Raw genomic sequence first — 21668 nt, 5'->3', positions numbered from 1 at the left:
ATTAATATGAATTTTTTCATTCTGTTAATGTCCTCATGATGCAATGCTTTTCTCCATCAACTGTTGAAGCTCTGATGAAGCACCCATTGTATCCCTTGTGTTGCTACCGTAATACCATCTTTGCTAAGTATTCTCTGGAAATGTGCATCCAACGGTGTTTCATATTTGTTTTTATTTCTCGGATAAAAACAATTTCTTAATGTGGTTTTGTAAAGCGATATAAAGATTGATTGATATAATCTGTTGACTAATACATTCAACTACACTTATATAAAACCCATGTTTTAGTATATTGGCTCGTTTTTCATGAACAAATATTTTATATAAAGAAAAACAAAATTATTATTTCAGTTGGACGCAGTACATCTGGTTTCTAATAGCATAACACTGTTTAGATTGACATATACAAATCTCGCATAGACCAACAGTCTTCCAGGGCCTTGATTTGTTTTACTTTGCTTTTATTCAGGGACACCATTTCAGAAATCTGCATAAAAAATTGTTTAGACAGTCCTTTACTTTCTGCTATTCCAGATTTGTAGGCCTCAAGCCATCCAACATCCTGGATGTTCAGGATGAGAGCCTGGATGTCTCACAAGACCTGTGCCTGGATCCTGAATACCTCACTGGACCTGCACCTGGAGCCTGCATGCCTCGCTGGACCTGAGTCTGAAGGATGGATGCCTCACTAGACCTATGTCGGAAGCCTGGAGTGGGATGCCGAGGGGCTGTGGAGTTAATGTGTGCTGCGCTTGACCCCGGCTACTCCAGTCTACATGTTATTTTTTGTTGCTTATTTTCTATTGGAAGTAGACTGATAGGCAATTTTTTCTAATACAGGTAAAAAATCTCAAGTTGTGCTGACTAACATGCATTTTTTTGTCGCTAATGGGCCTTTAGTTGGTTTTCGCCCACTAACGCCGAAATTTCTATCGCCATCGCGCTAATGTTAGCGGCAGTTTTCGCCGCCGATCCCTGAAGCTGTTGCCATGTAACAATGGCTTGTAAATACATTGGCAACATGGTGATGGTTTTCAGCGGTACACAGGGGTAAGAAAACTGCTGCTAACTAACGATAGCAATAGTTTTCGCCAGTCCTTGTACATATGGCCCTTGGATTCTTAACAGAATTGCGAGTAAATGGAAAAATGCCTTGTTAATGATAATGAAACCGGAGGATTCTGAGACATGCAAATATTTAGGAAACAGGTGAATTGTTCTATTCTATGGAAATGTTCTCTTTTATAGTGTGTTTAGAGAATGGCACCGAATCACGTCTGCATTGGGCAGATATGGGGCTGAATATAGTTTAGAAAGAAAGTCCTGCAATGTTTTATGAACTCCTGATATATAAAAAATTATCTGACCCACAACACCCTCGATTTGAGTCATGCATCTAGATTCAGAATGTTAACAGTTGCCAATCAAAATCCTAACTAATTACTCGATGACATGTTATTGCAGGTGTCTATTTTTCAAAATAGATGATTATGGACTGGCAGGATTGATATAAAGGTGAGCAAAGTTTAAAAGTGTAATAGCTTGCAACTTTGCTGCTTTGATATAATTTCACTACCTCAAGAACAGTGAAGATGGCAAAGTTTAAAAGATAATGGGTACAATAGGATCCTTTGACGGCAGCAGAAATGTTCCTGCTGCCATGAAGGAGAGGAGCATGCTTCTGGATAGGCGTCTACTGTCTGCTCGTCATCTTTTTCCTCACTGATGAAAGTCCTGGGAGGTACAAGGGCATAACACAGCTTCTAACTAGTAATTCCGTATTACCTGAATTGTGTCCAGGGCTAGGACAGCCATGATTGACAGTTATTTAACCCATTGTGCTGGACCTGAAGGAATTTCTGTTTGGATGGAGCATTCAGCTGCAGGGAATGGATTATGTGACCTTCTGTCCGACTTTGTTTTCTCAATTTAACACTACTTGATGACCCCGCACAGAGTGACAGCAAGAGCTGCGATTATCTTGGAAAAAAGCATCTAATTCCAAAATATTTATGCAATCCAGGCTCACCCAGGAAATGTTCAGGCTTTAGTGGCTCTAGATGTCTTTGACTCTTATGAATGAGAGTGCTTTTAGTAGGATGACGTAAAATCACCTGTGGGGAGATTATCATAAAGCAAAAGAAAAGAAAGGGAAGTACCTGGAGATCAATCAGAAATGTACCACTCGGTAGTCTCTGTTAATTACTCTTGCTCTCACTTTCATTCACCCTTGTCTCAAAAAGAATTTTCCAACAGATATATAATACTGCTTCCACACTTCTCACAGATCATGCAATCAATCTGTAGGGTTACCAGCGGTGATTGGTTCTTGGAATGGAAAGCAGTTGACTACTCAAATTCAGGACAAGTAAGTCCACAACGATGCTACCTGAAATGAGAGGAAAGAAACATTCACACTAACTAGCGATATACTAAAAGAAGGGGTTTCTAAAAATACGATGGTTAGAATATACTGAGCCGCATTTAGGAAAAGTGACGCATCTCTGCGTGAAAACAGCGATGCGTCACTTTCCACTGCGCCCTCCTTGTGACACCAATGATGCGTCATATTTACAGTATGACGCATCATGGTGCAAGGAGTTACAGACACGTCAGTATTTCTGACATATCTGTATGGCGCAAAAGTGACGCATTGCTGGAGTGTGTCAGAAAAGTGACGCAACTCCAGGAATGTGTCCTTTCACATGGGGCAACCCATGTGAAAAGGCCTGCGTCAGTCTTACGCCTGCTGTGAGGCAGGCGTAAGAAATTGAAGCATTTGTGTCCTAGAAGTGGCGCAGTGAAATCTTATAGATTTCACTGCGTCACTTCTATGACCCTTTCTTGCGTCAGAACGCCCCCCTGCATACATTTTACCTGGCGTAGGTATAATGTGGCGCAGGGGTTTACAAAGTGACGCATCTACCTAGATGCGTCACTTTGTAAATATGGTGTAATAAGGCACATTGTTTACGCTGCTGGTGCGTCACAAAAAGTGACGCACCGGCTGCGTAAAAGTGACGCATGGCCTCATAAATGAGGCCCACTGAGTCTAATGTGGAACTTATTGTCCTTGGAAAATTGTTCAAATAACCTAATATGTTTGGCAATTTTGAAGAAAGAATTGAAAGGCCGATTGCTGGATAGACTTGGCAGACACAGGAGGGAGCTCCATTGTAATAAGGTTACTGTCAAACAATACTCTTTAACACCCAGTATACACTATACTGTGTCATCATACTTGACATTTGTTCCTAATCTCTAACATAGGTATGTATTGCTGCGATTCTGACTAAATTATATCCCTCCAATGTTAGGCTATCCGGCCAAAAAATATTCTATTAAGGCTTTGTCACCATGCCCATGTGATGGACAATACTCTCAGACTGATTTCCATCTTTTATTCTTCTGTAACCAATATATGGAGGAAAAGAAGAAATATACCTTACCACTTATGCATAAACTTAATTTTAGACAATACCGTCTTGCTTTGTACTATCTCCAACTTTTACCTAATCACTTTGTTTGTTATTGTGTCGCCTTTTTCCTTCTGTCTGCTATAAAAAACAGAAGATTAACCTCATAGGGTGGGTGCTCATTTACAGCAACAAGAGTGTTCCTAAGGTAACACCATGAATTGCTTGTTTTAATGATATGATTCATTTTATTGATCTGTGTGATTTTAAATCGTTTTTATTCATGTGTATGTATCTTTTGTGTATTTATAATGTTTTAACCTCATTGATTACATTTTGTAGTATACATTTTTTGCTGTTTTTTAATAACGAAATAAAGCTAATATGACTGACTGACTGATACTGGCAGTCTTTTTGAAACATCTGCAATTAAAGTACAAATCAGGACGTAAGTACGGATTCCCTGAGGCATAACTGAATGGATACACTAAGGGGGCATATTTATGAAATTGTAGCACAACGCAGCACAACAAAACACCTTGCTGTGCTGCATAACAGGGAAAGGGCATAAATGCTCTGTATTTATTACAATGTGGTGAATTCCTGTCCTTTCCCCAGCACTACACAAAATGGGCTGCCTAGCGTCAACACAGACACCCTTGCACCATTGTGGAAGGGTGCCTGTGTTACATGCAGGATTGTTTTTGTGCAGGAAGGGGCTTAGTCCTGCACAAAAACACTCCTGAGAGGCATACTCTTTCTATGTGTGCGGCAGAACGCAGAACATAGAGAAAGAGGAAGAGTTACGCCTCTCCCTTGAGAAGACATATCTTTTTGAACAATTCTCAGGTCTACCAGTGATGGTAAATATAGGAATGTGTCACAATTAATAGGAGGTGCGTGAAAACACTCACTCAATGCCAATGGAATGCCATCCCGGAAGAGAGTTACTCAATGCAGTGACTTGCGCTGCATTATTGCAGATATATGAAGCTACTCAAGGCCACAAAAGGTGGCCTTGCATAGCTTCACAAGTCACAGTATGAAGTGCAAACTGCATGCTGTGATTGTAGTTCCCATGGCCTCTGTGTGTGTATCTGCCAGCGTCTCACAGTACATTGTTGGTTGTGGCTATTTCCATACCATATGTATAAACATAGCTTCCAGTTTACTGCAACTCAGACAAATGTCAATGGAGCCTGGGAACATTTGTACTAGTCTTTAGGGGGTGAGATATGTATGATGGAGAAAATGAAATTGTGTATACTTAAGCCTGGTGTTCATCAAGACAGTCTTTGGGGCCCTCAGGCATTGTTCGCATTGCTTGTCAGACAGTGTCTTCAAAAGCCAAGTGTCCCAATAATCTCTGAGCGATATTAGAGGAGACACAGTATCCAGTCTCAAGAAGTTGTACAGCATGGTGATGGATCGTTTGCCTATGCCATGCACAAGTAAGTTTGTAGTAATGTGCATGTCATATGTTTGTCATGTGTTTTTCCCCTAACCTTGTTCTATTGCTGAGAAAGGGATGCAAATATCAGAAATGGGTCTGGAGGTACCCCATAGTCGTCCATCAGGGTATCGAACGTACATAGTGTGGTTGACTTCTATTTGTCTGTTGACTAACACCTTGGTCAGTATCTTGCAGTCAGCGTTCAAAAGTTGTAGTGGGTCACTACCTAGCTTGCGACATACCACCAATACAGTCGGTCTGAAGTGAGGTGGGAAGTATACTACTCTTGTAAGCATCTGCATATATTTGATGTAGATGAGGGGCCAATTGTGTGCTAAATGATGCATAAAATTCCAAGGGCAACCCATGAGCTCCTGGTGTTTTTCCTCTCGTCATTTCTTGGGTGGCGTCTGTTATTGGGTATTCTAGCATTGCAAACTGTGGTTACGGAAGTTGGGGAAGGGCTATATGTTGTAGGAAAAGTTGCATCTCTGTCGGGTCACATATTGGGGTGTTTTATATAATTAGGCGTATTATGAGTGAAAATTGTGTTTGATCTCAGCCTGAGTATTAACAAGATATCCTTCCGTATCTTGAATGGCAATAATTGCTGTTCTGGATGTGCCAGAATGCAGGAGCCATGCCAATAGTCTACCGGCCTTGTCCCCCTCCATCTCTCTCCTGGATAGGTATCTTTATAGTCTAGGATGCTCAATTAATCAAGCATTGTTTAATGTTGTAACCTGGTTTGGGCTAGTACAGGTGCAACCTGCGGTGTGGTAGGGAGTAGCTGCTTGTGTTGGCAAATCTCCTCCTTCATGGCACCCAGTTCAATGCGCAGGGTCACGGGCACACTGTATACCTAATTTATCATGTGTCCACGTAACACCACCTAGAGTGTGCCCCATTCTATCCCCGTTCTGGAGCTTGAATTCTAAGACTAGGCGCCAGGTGGGGATGCTGGATCTGATTTTTCCCCATGTCAGCTGTAACTGTAGGGGGTTGTGGTGGGACATTGTGCAACAGAAGATATTCCGCATGGGACACCTTGGTGGCAGCGGCACATGCACTGCACATCAGATCGATTCTGGTGTGCTGAGCATGTAGCCCTAAATACTATGAGTACTCCCTGTCGACAGGGTGTATGCCACGCCATGCCTCTTCTATTTGGAGATTAGTAGCCCATGACCATAGGTGCTGCACATGTAAAATTGAGGGAGCTCCTGGAAGTGGGGAACATGAGCAATCCACTTCTAGGTCAGGGGTGCAGTTAATATCCCTGCCCCAGTAGGTCAGTGCCATAGGATTGGGAAGAAGCGACGGGGTCAGTGATTGCAAAAGGGAGGATTAGCCAGAGTTGGGTGCGTATAATGAAACCAGTGATTTTGGAAGTCCATCTAATAACCCCTCAGCACCATGCAGTGGCTGTTAGGGTCAATGCAAGTGTATAGACTTTTCTAGTGGGGTCTCTAAAGCCACCCAAATCATAGCACCTCTTGCATAACCTGATTACATGGTCCCCACCAGTGTACCCCCATCTCTTGTGCATCAATTACAGTGTCTGGAAACTCAGGTGTGTTTCTTGCAGGAGTCCAATTGTTACCTTATCGCTCCTTAAGTATTGTTATAGCCAATAACGTTTAGCGCACCCTGCGAGCCACAGAAATTTTAACGTCAGTAACAATGTGGATGTTCCTTGTATACCTGTTATAATGGGCAAGCTAATGTGAGTAACTCCAGTTCCACAGCTAGTAGTAACTTACTCTTCCCCCTCCGATCGTGCCTCACCCCCACACAGCATGCACGGAAACCGGAAATATATGCTCAATGATTATTCCATTGTGTTACAAATGATTAAACCTACATAACAACATTTCCTGACTCCCGTACCCATGGCAGTTTGCCAACTCATATGCCGTTCAAACTGATCAAAGATCAACAGTGCCTACAACAGTATTGCAATGTAAGTAAATAAAGAAGTGGGGGGTGAAGCGAGAATGGTGATCTTAGAATGCCCGCCAATCATAGCTCGCTACCTGCTGCCAATGCTCAATATGAAACAGTAAGGCGTTATTGTTCCCCGGCCCACGTCCAAACATAGGCATTCATACAGTCCCCCTTCAGACCTTTTCAAAGTTCGTTACATCAGTTTCTTGGACATATGTGGGGTAACAGTCGGGCCCCCACTGATAGAGTTCACTTTTCGACACCCTAATTACCTATTGCTGATGTATGAGTTAGCATCATATGGCTAACTGATGACGTTCGTATATGCACCTATGCCGAATTACTACACTGCTCCTTACGTATATTCAAATGTATGTGTGACCATATTAGTTTCTTAGCTTAGCCTGTGTGCCGCCATTTTGTGTAACCCTCTGTGCCTGCGGGCCCTGCTCGCTCATATGCCCCTCCCGCAGGAATACAGAAATGTACTAAGACAGCAGTTTTCATTTCTTAGCTTGCCGTGGCCGAAACTAACAAGTCTCTTAATCAGTAATGTTCTCATGCCCAGAGACGCCGGAGCCTAGCTCCATGGCCTTGAGTAGAGATAATAATGTATCCCTCGCAGGTGCAGATGCCTGCTCTATGAGAGCATTGTTCCATGGTCTGGGGCTCGGTAACTTTCCACAAGGGGCGTACCCCTCGTTACTGTATTGCATTATAATGTATTGCTGTGATGCAGAGAGTCAGTCCTCTCGTTCGCACTCCTAGGAGTGAGGTCGGACAGGGCCCTCTCATATGACTGTTGTTTGGCCTAATAAAGACTTTTGTTTATTCTTCTCCACTGTCCGGCTGACTTCCTATATAGCGACTATAGGTGAGTGCGGTAAGTCACTCGGGTGGATTTGAGCCACGCTTATCAGATGGCGCCCGAATAGGGACCCCGCGATAAGGATCTTTCTCACCCGTAAGTGGGTAGCAGAAGACCGGGGACCCGCTGGTCGGCACGGTGGGCCCGGGTACCCATCTGATGCCGAGCTTGGTTCTCGCAGCGCTGCCCCACCCTGCTGATCGGGAGAGGTCCCGGTTCGGATCTTACGCCGGGGTCCAGAAGGCGGAACTTGAAGCTGACCGTGTTGGTCCTGGCAGCCGGAGGTGGAGAACGGTAGAGGTCGGTGCCGCCTACGGAAGGTGAGTGGTCCACCTGTGATTGTTGCAGGAACGGGAGTGTTCCGGGAGACTAGAGTGTCTCCAATGGTTTGAGGAGCCGGTGTGCTCCTGGGGCTAGTGTGCTCCGGGGAACTCAGAGTACGAGTTGGTGCTCTGACAGACTTAACGAGGTTGGGGATGCATTTAGAGGTAATTGTTTGTAGCGATCCGACCGAATGGTACTGTGGTGAAGGCGTGGCTCATTGTGGGCAGACTCCGGTACTTACCCTGAACTCCTAGTGTGGTGGTTCAGTGGAGGTGAGATCTGGGTTTCCCGCGGTAAAGTGCGCAGTGATCCATAGTGCCGCACGGGTGGCGGATCTGTTCCCCGTCCTCAGAACAGTTAGCGTACTGTTCGGTCTGCGGTAGAGTCCAGGTTCCCCAGGACTTGGTCGACGGGCCTTGTCCCATTTGGTAACACGTGTTTAGAGATATTGTATATGTGTATACGTGGTTTTCTGATGTATGTCTATATGTGTGAGTGAACGAGCTCGAGTTTGTGATTCAAGGTAACGTAGTCTGTGGAGAAGTGTTACTTTTACATCGAAGTAAAGATGCCGTGTTTTAGCAAGTTACGATGTTTTGGATGTTGTTGTCGACCCTCAGATACTAGGCTGGCTAAAAGCCAACCTGCCCCTCCTGAGGGCACTCCAAGCTTTGATATGTATGTCAAGCATGGATTGCCCCCGATCTTGTTTGGTACTTTATGGCATCGGTACACTGCTGATAATGTGGATTTGCAATGGCCTTTGACGGGTTCTTTTGAGGAAGAAAAATTGGATTATTTACAGGACAAATTGTTTGCTAGGCGTAGCCGACAGAGCATGTTTGATTCCCTGAGATTGTGGCAGAAAGAAGCTCGGAAGCGTAAGATGAGAGAAGAGAAAGAAGCTTATAAAAAATCCACTCAGACTATGGCGCAGAAGGCGAGAGAACACACTAAGAATGAGAATGAGCAGCGTTTGGAGCGCGCAGACAGGCTCTGCAGGTTGAAAGAAAATAAGAGTTATGTAGTGCGCGAAGACGACCCAGATGAGATGGAAGACATTTTGAACACCCGACCCCCTCCCCCTTATGCCCCACAGCCCTTGTATCCCTCCTTGCCAGTTTCGGCCCCTAGTAGTGAAGTTCCGGGTCCTTCAACCAGTGTTCCCCAACAATCTTCGCCCTCGACACCCCTCGTTTCCCTACTCCAGACCACCTCACCTGCACCCTCCCAATTTTCTTTGGCACTCCCTAGTGTTTCAGCCAGTACCACCCCCAGTCAGGAGATGCTAACGCCGAGTCGAGGCGCAGGTAGCGGATTACTCTCGCAGGTCCGGAAGTTGCTCACGCGTTCTACAGTTGGTTTAGATGAAAAGAGTATGGTAGCCAACAAGGCATGTCAGTGGGCCAGGAACAATATTTATTCGTTTGAGGATATTTGGTCCACTATGAAAGATTTTGAGCCTTTGATGCAGCAGCACGCTTTGTGGCACATGTCCAATGTATTGATACCGCTATGGGAGCAGGGGTATGGAGGTGTGGCTCCAGCGGTTTTACAAGACATACAGGCTGGAGCCTATAGAACGAACACAGGGGTGAAAGAAGTGATGAGTAGTCTGCGTGCACTATTGCAATACAGGAATGAATTACCCTCTGCCGGCACACCCCATTTCCCAGGTCTCCACCCAATGCGCGAGGTGCACCCTATTTTTCACCCCGAGGTCCCCGAGTTGCTAGACCCAGTAACGAAGGCTGTTACTAGGAACAGGATCGATGCACATTTCCAGGAGCAATGGGTGTATACGCCATGGAAGAGAAGTGAGGTATTGTCATTGAAGGCCCAGCTACCGGATTCTAGAAAGAACCCGACTGCCTATTACAAAGAGCTTACGGAAGCGGCGTCTTCTACTGTGATGACCTTGGCTGATGTTGAATTGTTTTTCGGGCTTTTGGTCCCGGTTTGATGTGTGGCGGCAAGTGAAAGGTACGGATCATACGGAGGAGCTGGGAGGTACATGGCAGGAGTTGCAGGATTGGGACAAGGAGCGTAAGCCAGGAGAGAAGCCGAAGGCTGAAATATTAGCTTTGCCAGGGCGCATAATAAAGTATATGCACTCTCTCATTCCCCCGAAAAAGGTAGATTGGGACAAGTTGACGGCTTGTAAGCAGAAAAAGGATGAAGCGGTCTCGGATTTTTTTACGAGGTTTGAGGAGACGTTTATGGATTACAGTGGACAGGACGTGTCAAAAGATGGCGGATTGCGGCTTTTTGTTAATAGGTTTGTTACGAACTTATTGCCTGAAATATCCGCTAGATTGCAAGCGTCGGAGAGTACGTGGACAACGTCCTCTCCTTCGGGTATCCTCAGTATGGCACAGTATTATGAACACAGGGAAAATGAAAGTAAGGACAAACAGGAAAAGAAGGCTAAGGATTTGAAGACGAGAGTTTTGTTACAGCAAGTGGCTAGAGGAAGGGGAAGAGGTGCAGCGCCGAGTCGTGGGGGAGGTTTTGGGAGAGGTGAAAGTAGGGAGAGGCTGGGACCGAATCAGTGTGCGAAATGTAAGCAGGAAGGGCATTGGTGGCGGGATTGCCCACTGCTTCAGTCGGGCACCGGTCCCGGACGAGGAAGAGGACGAGGTGGTGGTGATTTTGGGAGACAGGCTGCACGGTCAGAAGGTGGCGGGAGACTGGGAGGAAATTACTTTGACAATGGTGCAGACAGACAACAGTCGCAAAGGGGTGGGGGCCAGTATTATAACGATGATTACTCAGTGGACGATTTGACAGGGTTTTCCCACAACTAGGACAGCGTAGGACAGAGCATGGGACCAGTACTTATGGAAGTTGATCAGAGGGGACCTTATGTCGAAGCTGACTTATTGGGGTCTCAACAAAAATTTCTAGTGGGTACGGGTGCAATGAAAAGTTCTGTGGCTCGTTCTCGGGTCCCAGGGGCGGCTCTGTCTGGCAAGAATAACATCTCCGTGGGTTTCGCAGGAACTCCGGTGATTAGCCCCATTTCTAAACCTCTCACGTTGACGATTGGCCCTTTTACTGTTGATTCACCGTTTCTATTGACATCCAATTGTGGGGAAAATTTGTTGGGCCTAGATTTATTAAAAAGGTTACACGCCACCATCTATTGTTCTCCAGACGGTGTGTACCTTACTTTGGGCCCGAACGTTGCCCGCCCATTGCAGTGTTTTTCGAAGGATGACCCATTGCCACCTGAATTCCAAGGCATACCAGACAGCTTGTGGGCTGTCAATGATACAGATGTAGGTAAAATGGATATTGCTCCGGTGACAATAAGAGTGAAGGTGGGAGCGAAATTGCCCCGAGTTCCACAGTACAGGATTCCTAGGGAGGGGGAGAAGGCCCTGTTACAAATAATACAAGATTTAATACGGTCTGGTGTAGTGGAAGAGACTGATTCGAACATATGCAACAGCCCTATTTTACCTATCCTCAAAAGACGGTCACCTGAGGCTACTGATAATACCCCTGATGTTTATAGATTTGTGATTGATTTGCGACATGTAAACAGGGTAGTGGAGCCACAGTACCCGGTGGTCTCGGACATTACAACAATATTGACAATGATCCCCCCTTCGGCTAAATATTTCTCTGTCCTAGATTTGAAAAATGCTTTCTTCAGTATACCAGTACATGAAGAGAGCAGATATCTCTTCGGATTCTCATTGGCTGGCCGAAGCTTCCGCTTTAAAAGAATTCCTCAGGGGTACACTGAGAGTCCGAGCATCTATAGTCAAGCGTTGAAGGCACAATTGGATGAGCTGGAACTTCCACCTGGCAACGTCATGTTGCAGTATGTGGATGATATCCTGATAGCATCGGATGACGAACAGGGTTGTCGGGATGCTACTGTGAAATTACTTCATCATTTGGCTACGAGAGGACATAAAGTGTCCCTTCCAAAATTTCAATACTGTCGAACGGAGGTCACCTACCTCAGTCACCTCCTTTCGAAAGTGGGGAGGAGATTGACGCCAGAGCGCTTAAAGGCGATCACTAACATGCAGGTACCTAACACGCAGCGAGAGGTGCGCGCGTTCTTGGGCATAACATCGTATTGTCGTCAGTGGATACCTAACTATGCGTTACTAACAAAACCCCTATTGTATCTGACTACCAAAGAAGTGCGCGAGCCCCTACCCTGGACCCCTGCATGTCAAGAAGCGTTTGAGTCACTAAAAACGTCTTTGTGTTCTGCGCCAGTTCTTGGGACACCTGATTACCAGAAGCCTTTTGTTCTTTACGTGCATGAGGCGGAAGGTTGCGCGTTGTCTGTCTTAACTCAGTGTTTTGGGGGGAAGCAGAGACCTTGCGCTTATTTCTCTGCCTTGCTCGATAATGTGGCGAGAGCGCTGCCGAGCTGTCTGAGAGCCACGGCGGCTGCTGCGGTCTCTATAAGACAATCGGCAGGGCTCGTGCTGGGATCCGATCTCACAGTAATGGTACCGCATGCTGTGGACATTTTGCTGAACAGGACACAGACGCAGCACTTAACTAGTGCTCGTCTGACGGGTTACGAGATGACTCTTTTTGCACCCCATGTCATGATCAAAAGGTGTGCTACATTGAATCCCGCCACCTTGTTACCTATCCCTACAGATACAGATACAAAAGACGATGACATACATGACTGTTTGTACAGGATCGAAGAAGAGACAAAGGGGAGGGTGGATCTGACAGACAGGCCCTTGGACGAACCAGATGGGGAGTTGTATGTGGATGGGTCCTGTTTTAAATTACCAGACGGTACATCGACAGCAGCATATGCAATAACAACATTACAGACGGTGGTGGAGACTTCTAGGATAGCTTACAATTCTGCCCAGGCTGCGGAGATTATTGCCTTACTGAGAGCATGTGAATTGAGTGAGGGGCTAGACGTGAATATTTATACTGACAGCCAATACGCCTTTGGCGTGGCTCATAATTATGGGCGACTTTGGGCAGAACGGGGATTTCTGACTTCTCACGGACAACGCATACAACATGGTCCACTGATATTACGACTGCTAACGGCACTGACACTACCCAAACGATTGGCTGTGATAAAATGTAGCGCACACAAGACGATAGTGGATGATGTGGGAAGAGGCAATGCTTTTGCTGATGAGACAGCAAAGGAAACTGCTAGAGAAAAATTACCACGGATGTTTGTGGCAGGGCCAGTTAGATGGGTCCCAGATGTTCATATGTTCGCAGACACTGTACAGAGTGTCAAGAACATACAGGGAAAAATGACAGACGAGGAATTGGGAGCATGGAAGGATGGGCAGGGACGACTGGATGCGGATGAATGCTGGACAGATGCGACAGACAAGAGACGATGGTTGCTACCGAATGCGTATGTTCTTCAAGTAGTGACGATGGCGCATGGGCCTGCCCATGTGAGTGCCAAGGGCATTTGTAAGCTGTTAGACCCGGTGTGGAGTAATAAAAACATATCCAAAATGGCCACTAATTTGGTTCGCCAGTGCATGGTGTGTTTGAGACACAATCCTGGAAAAGGTACTCCTGTCCCAACTGGAAATTTTGCACCCCCTTCTTTCCCTTTCGAGGTGATCCAGATGGATTACATCGAAATGGAAAGGGTCAATAACTTGAAGTACGTCCTTGTAGTCGTATGTGCCTTTAGTAGGTGGGTGGAAGCGTACGCTACGAAAGATTGCACAGCCATTTCTACTTCAAAAATGTTGATAAAAGAGTATTTATCCCGCTTCGGATTACCTAGGGTGATCTGGAGTGATAATGGTACGTCCTTTAATGCTGAATTAGTGAAACAAATATGTAAAGGTCTGCACATTTCCCAGAAGTTCCAGCCTTACATCCCCAGGCAGCAGGACTGGTGGAGCGGTTTAACGGCACGCTCAAGCTAAAGATGGCCAAAATATGTGAGAGTACAGGTCTCCGTTGGCCAGACGCACTTCCCTTAGCTTTACTTTCAACGAGAGTCACTGTAAATGCAAAAATGGGCGTCTCCCCTCACGAGGTGGTATTTGGCCGTCCGGCCAATATTTGGGGAGTGCCCAGGCCTAAATGTTTTTCTGAAGTGCCCTATCCTTTGTTGACAGATTATCTGTATGCTTTGACTAAAGATCTCCGTTCTATTCATCAGCAGGTAGCAGACACTCTGAAGCCGTTGCCGGAGGGACCTGGACATTCCATCCACCCAAGGGACTGGGTGGTCGTAAGAAGATATCAGCGGAAGTCTTGCCTGGAGCCAAGGTGGTCAGAGCCGCGCCAGGTGCTCCTCACCACGCGCACAGCACTTCGGATCGACGGCAGGAAGGCGTGGACTCACGCCTCACATGTGAAGAGAGTCCCGCTCCCGTTGCCCTATGACAAATGGGTACAGGATGGCATCGCTGACGAAGAGCATGAGTCTATACCGAGGTATGCTCCTTTCTCGGATGCTTCACTGATTGGAGAAGAGCGTAGCGGAATAGAGAATTCAGTGAGCTCTACTACTCCCCTTGCTACTAGTGAAGAGACATCAGAAAGTCCAGCGTCTGCCACAGATACACCTGTTTTGTTCGCTGACCCCGAAGTGCCAGGGAGCACTCGCTACAATTTGAGGCCCCGAAAGAGAAATAACAAGTAACAGTGCTGAAAATGATGGACTAGACACCGGAAGAAGGGCTTAGTGGATTTTCTGAATAAGAAGATTTAGTGGTAGGGATGGACTTATAAGAGCCCTGGTGTTTAGCCGAAGATTGTGTTCTTTGAGACTATAGAGTGGTGCGGGGCCCGAATTAAGTGCTTCCCTTGTTTCCAAATTGTTGAACAGCATCGTTGGAACAAGGTATGGACGGTAAAAGCCTGCCTGTGAGGTTTTGAAGGACACAGGGAGAAGATCCCTTTTTAAGGGTTGAAGAACCCCTCTGGCCGGTTGAGGATTGTCTGGGACTATTTTTTCTAGTAGTAGTGTGATTTTTTCCTTTTTGATTTTTGATATTTTTGACAGATTATTCAGAATGTATCCCTTTGGGCGTCCCATTCCTGATGAGGAGCAGCCTTTTGCGGCTCCTCCGAGACCTGTGCCTGATTCCCCTTGGTTGGCCCCTCCCCGAAGAGGAAAGATAGTGGTCATCGTCATTGTTCTGATTGCTTTTATAGTGACTCTTGGAATATTATTTTTCTTGGACAAGGCTTACCCTGTTCATGTGTTTGCACCCACACCCACTGCTGTTCCTGAACACAATATTATTACTGTTGATTATGGTGAAAGAATGTTGCGGAAAAATTACAGAGATAATGTTTTTATTAAGACTTTGCACCATGCACACGCCACTACCAACATGACAGATTGCTGGGTTTGTGGGCTTTTGCCTTCTGCTGCCTATAAGAAAGATAGATTCCTTGCTCTCCCTTTGACGCCGGTGAATAGTTGTGTGGGGTGGTATACTCTTATAGGTCTCGTTAAATATTTCCAACAGCCAGATTCCCTGACTCCCCGACTACAGAATAGGGGGTGGACAATGACAATGCGAGTGCGCCCTCTGCCTCCATCTTCTCTCGGGCGAATATATACTGATGGACGTTTTGACCAGACTTTTATAGAGACGTGTGAGAAAAGGCTGGGTCGATTTCTGATACCAAATGATACTGACAGACTTAGGGATAGTTTCCTGAAATTGAATGCCACTCTGTCTTACAGACACCCTCCAAAGAGTAACGACAGTTCCAAGTCCCTGATACCCCTGGCAGTGGTGGGTCCTTCTCCATTTTTCTGTATAGAGGGAAGGGGCCCCATAAAAGTTGGTAATAGCTCTTGTAATGTGACTGCTTCAATACGCCTGCCTCTTAGCCCCTCTTTGATTGCCCCACCCAGTATCTATTTCATCTGCGGCGATAATGGATACTTATGGTTGCCTGAGGGTTGGGGTGGGGTGTGCTACCTAGCCTACATGATTCCCCCTGTGTATGTGGCTCCCTCTGATTACCACAAAACTCATCGTCGATTCCCTAGTCCTCAGGAGCAGCTGCTAGAGCAGCGCAAAAGGAGGGAACTTCAGGTAGATGACGTTGATCAGACGGACACCTCGTACCAGCAATGGACTGATTTTTCTAAGGGTTTGCTACCTTTCTGGGGTCCGATATTTAACAGTAGAGCTATTAGACGACTGTCTAGGGTAATGGAAAAGGTAGTTCTAACTGAGGCAGACATTACGACTAACATATCTGTTGAGATTCAGGCTATGAGATTATTCACGATCCAGAACAGGATGGTGCTTGATGTCATACTAGCCGATAGGGGCGGGGCCTGTCGCGTCATCGGGACGTCTTGCTGTGTTTATATACCTGACTCAGCCCCGACGGTTAACTTGGCAGTACAAAAATTACATAGATTAGCGACTGAGCTACATCAGGATAATGGGACATGGTCCCTACAGGGGTGGCTTTGGGGTGCCTTTTCTTCCTGGGGTTGGAAAATATTGATGGGTCTGGTTGGTGTCGTGACTGTAATTCTAACATGCTGCCTTTGCATATACTGCCTCCCTCCATGTTGTTCAATGTGTGCTGCGAATATACGCCCGAAAAAGAAGTTGCCTGGTCAATATGCCAATTCTATGATTACTGAAATTCCTGCTGATGCAAGTTGGTTGATGTTCATTGCAGAAGATGTTCTAGATTAAAGACACAAAGTCCTGCCCCTAGAATGGATGTCGGCACTACCTTTTGGCAAATAAATGAGGCCATAGTTAGCCAATGATGCTAAAAGGAGGGTCTGATAGAGTTCACTTTTCGACACCCTAATTACCTATTGCTGATGTATGAGTTAGCATCATATGGCTAACTGATGACGTTCGTATATGCACCTATGCCGAATTACTACACTGCTCCTTGCGTATATTCAAATGTATGTGTGACCATATTAGTTTCTTAGCTTAGCCTGTGTGCCGCCATTTTGTGTAACCCTCTGTGCCTGCGGGCCCTGCTCGCTCATATGCCCCTCCCGCAGGAATACAGAAATGTACTAAGACAGCAGTTTTCATTTCTTAGCTTGCTGTGGCCGAAACTAACAAGTCTCTTTATCAGTAATGTTCTCATGCCCAGAGACGCCGGAGCCTAGCTCCATGGCCTTGAGTAGAGATAATAATGTATCCCTCGCAGGTGCAGATGCCCGCTCTATGAGAGCATTGTTCCATGGTCTGGGGCTCGGTAACTTTCCACAAGGGGCGTACCCCTCGTTACTGTATTGCATTATAATGTATTGCTGTGATGCAGAGAGTCCGTCCTCTCGTTCGCACTCCTAGGAGTGAGGTCGGACAGGGCCCTCTCATATGAGTGTTGTTTGGCCTAATAAAGACTTTTGTTTATTCTTCTCCACTGTCCGGCTGACTTCCTATATAGCGACTATAGGTGAGTGCGGTAAGTCACTCGGGTGGATTTGAGCCACGCTTATCAATACCACTGAAATCTGTGAGTCAACGATGGAGTGTCCTCTCTTGGGTTCTTGCCTCCGTGCCCGAGGCCGACGCAGAACACGATGCAGCATGTCTCTCCGCTCTCTGCATTCCTCACCACCTGGGCCCTCTTCTTTGTTGCTTGTTCTTTGGTGGGACCCTGTGTATGATGTTTATTGAGTGGTGTCCGGTGTGGCTGCAGTTGCCATGAAGCAGGTGCACCAGGTGTGTCTCAAAGCAGTGTTGCAAGCCCTGTTTGTTCCATCAAGGTCCAGGCCTCCTCCACAGTCATACTGAAGGTAATGGTTCCCTCGTATTTACCTGAAGTTTGGCTGGGAACTGAAGAGCAAACTTCACATTTTGTTTTCTCAAACTGTTCTTTACCTCAAGAAAGGAAAATCTGCATCTCTGGACTTCTAGAGTATAGTCAGGGTAGAAATGCACTGGAGCATATTTGACCGTCCAAGGGCCCTGCGCTCTCATCACCTGTAAGATGTGGTCCCTGTCACAGTAGTTAAAAAGGCGTGCTACCACTGGCCTTGGTGGGGTGCCAGACACAAAGGGTCTCCTAGTACTCTGTGGGCTTTTTACGCAGAGAAGAAGGTACATTTCTAGCCCTGAAGTATTGCGTGGACAAAGCAGTTTGCCATGCTTTGGCACTTGGTTCGTTCGGGTAGGCCTACTATATGAAAGTAATTCTTATATGCTTCTGTGATCCTCAACCGAGCCCACTGGTATTTAACCTCCTCCTGTATAGCCTTTAGGTGCTCCTCAGCATCTAGAACGATGTCCAAAAGTGGCCTGTGTCGATTCACACTCCTCAACACAATCCTTCAATTTCTTATGATCTTCATGAAGTACCCACACCTCTATGCATAGGGAGTCTATTTTGGGTCACAAGGTAGATTTGCTATCTAAAACTGCAGTAGCTCGCAAAAGTGGCAGGAGTGGTCCTCTAGTGTGTCTGCCAGTGTTGTTTCAGTGTGGGCGGTGCACCCCTGGGCATTCAGTGTGGTCTGTTGCTCTGCTGGCCTGATCAAATGGCTTGTCCACCTTATTTTTCCCCATCTTGTAGGAGTCAATGTAGACCCAGTCGTATCTTCCAAGTAGCGACCAACAAGGAGCTCAGCCCGAGGCCACAGCCTGGCCTGGGCAGTCTACTGAAGGGACTGGTCCCCATGTAATGGGAGGCATTTCCCGAGTCACTCCACCCCGCCGGGGTTCCGGCAATAATTCTCTCCGGAGCTGTCTCGGGTTTGACGGTCCACCACTGGGGGGAGCACCCTGTGTGAAAGAGCAGGTCGAGTACTTAGATGAAGAGTTCAAAGAGAGTATAGGGTACAGATCAGTCCTTTGCAAGCACTATGGAGGAGTGACAGTGCTTTACAGGGATTGGTACCCTTGAGTCACAAGGCCCTGTTCCTTCTCTTACTGCGGGGGTATTATATGAGTGTTTATAATTATGCCACAATGATTTTTTACGTTGAATATCCGTTGGGGGTGAGTACTACACCCAAGTACCTGTTACCTCTTGTCTATTTAACCATAAATCCCTGAGAGACCTGGATATATGGTACACATGCACACGGTCTGTCTTATTCACGGTGTGCTCCTTGCTCATAGAATCCCCCAATTACACAGCTGCAGGCCGTGCCCAGTAGGTGGTCTGATGTAGGGAACAGCAGTCCCTTCCTTACCTGAGAGGTGCATTGCATTGTCTCCAATTCAAGTGCCCTGAGTCAGGGCAGTGGCACTTCCATCTCCGGTGAGTGAAAGCCTGCAACACAGTTCCCTCTGTGACTCAGCACCAGGCACCTTTGCTGCAGTGCCTCAGGCCTCCAGCATTTCAAAAACACAAGAGCAACCCATATGTCCATGTGAACTGGGTAGTAGCTATTAAGCTGAAACAATGTTCACAAGGAACTCATTTTGAGAAAAATATTTAAGAATGATGCAAATATCTTGTTTTTTTGCAAATGCTCTTTAGTGAGCTTAACATGGAGAATAATGTCTCTATTAATTAAACATTGAGGTATTTAAGCTAAAACAACATAATAACTAGCCCGAAAAGTTGAATACAGTTAGTACTCACTTCAGCTGAAATTAGTTGTCTGTTTATTTGAGAATGTAAGATCTTTATAAAAAACACACATACTTGAATTGCATATGAAGAATAGAGGCAAGTGACATTTGTGATCCCAGGGAAGTCACCATACCCAATTTCTAATTTAAAAACATGAATTGACTGTGTAAAGTTGAGAAGACGTTATTGGAATAAAGCAGGATGTCGTTTGAATTTCTGATTCACTGTTTTCAGATCGAGGACCAGGGTATTTTTCCCCAGTCCTCTCAAGACTATCCTTAATGGTTGTCGATGATGTTTCGACCCCACTTTGTATATGGGGGTCTCTTCACTACAAAGGATTCTGGGGACTATAGAGATGAGTATTGCATTAGTGCAATAGGATTAAAACAGACCACTACAAGAATTTAAAAGAAGGGAGGTGGTTGCTTACCTAAGGACACACTATCCCTTGTCGTAAGCGCTGGTCACTGGATGTGTACGTCTTCAATTTCAGAGGAATTGGGACCCTGTATCAATGAAACAGGGTGATTGGGGGATAATAACTGTAATAAGAAAAAGGTGATGCCCATGGAATTTGGACTCACCATGTAAGTGAGCGGACCGCCTTCCAAGTTTAGCCTCAGGAGTTAGCAGAGGTTTGAGTGGGCTCCAATACCTAAAGACAGGAGCCTTCATTATTTTATCTTGTCTAACGTGGATCATAAGTGCCTTTTAAGCATAACACGGTTGTACACTCAACGTGCCCGGTATTTTGACAATGTGATTAGAATCACTTGTAGTATGAGTTTCAGCAAGCAGCCAGTGGCAGGTCAATTCGGGTTAGCTGGGTGTGGTCAGATGCAGTGGGGAAGGCCCTCCCAGGCCTCCCATGTCCCCAGCAGACCACAGCCTTCTCCTCTCTGCCGCTCTGATGACCAGGGGTCAATCCACTCCTTGGTACATCAGTGTACAAGGAGCGCTCCGGTACTTTCAAAGACAGCCACTGGTGCACCTACAGGACATGCACGGCAGCCGATATCTCTGCTGCTTCGAATGAGGTCAGCGGCGTCTATCCGCCAACACACAGCGGTCAGACTCCCCCCCAGGTTTTCCGCTCCTCTCCAGCAGCAGTTCTATTCAAGCCGATCCTCTGAGGATGCGTAGGCCTCCAGGCCTGCACTCTGGATTCATCTAATATGTGCCCCCTTAACTCAGCCTCACCTGAGTCTGGAAAGGGGGCACTATGGTAGTGCGGAGAAAAAAAATGGGCAGCACCGGAGAACAGTTGTTATGGCAGGATATTGTGTGGGCTGATGGCTGAACTTACTATTGTGTGTCCACTCATTCCCCCTTATATGTAAACAAAGTAGGCAGAGTGTTAAACTCTGTATGGGGCAATTTTTAAATTCCCACTCCAATGTAAGCAGATGTAGGCTTTGGGGGTTAGATTCATTATTGCCACTCCAGATTGAGCAACAGTTCAGAAAGTGTTGGACTTTAGAGGGGTGAAATTTATTATTTACAGTCCAAAATAGGAGAAAGCAGGGAAAGTGCTGAAGTTTGGAGAGGTGAAATTTAATATTCTCAGGCCAAAGTAAATAAAAGAAGAAAATAGCTGGACTTTGAAGGGGTTAATTTTGATTTTTCTTACTGCACTCTGAGCAACTGTGAGGAATGTGTTAGAATCTGAAGAGGTCAAATTACTATTCCCCATTCCAATTTAAGTAAAAGTTGGGCAAGGGTTGTTCTTTGGAGGGGTTAAATTGCTGTTCCTACTCCAATCTGAGCAGCACTAGGGAAAGTGTTGGACTTTCCAGGTGTCAAATTTATTATTACTATTCCAATGTAAACAAGTGCAGAAAAAGTGCTGGTCTTTGGAGATGTCAGGTTCAGTATTCCCACACCATGTGAGCAGCAGTGTGAAAGTGTTGGACTTTAGTTTAGTTAGAGTTTATATTTTAAATCCCATGCCTCTTAAAAAACATTTAGATTTAAACCAAAGTAAAAAAAACTATTTAAGACATATCTGTTCTAAAAATATAAATTCCATTCTAAAAATGCTTATTTTGTTTACAAAATAAAATAACTAAACATTAAAATATATACGAAATACACTTATTTCCCTATTATTGAGAAAAAAACAATAAAAATT

Source organism: Lissotriton vulgaris, chromosome 4_1 (assembly GCF_964263255.1).
Source record: "Lissotriton vulgaris chromosome 4_1, aLisVul1.2, whole genome shotgun sequence".
NCBI lineage: Eukaryota > Metazoa > Chordata > Amphibia > Caudata > Salamandridae > Lissotriton > Lissotriton vulgaris.
This window is presented reverse-complemented; position numbering follows the sequence as displayed.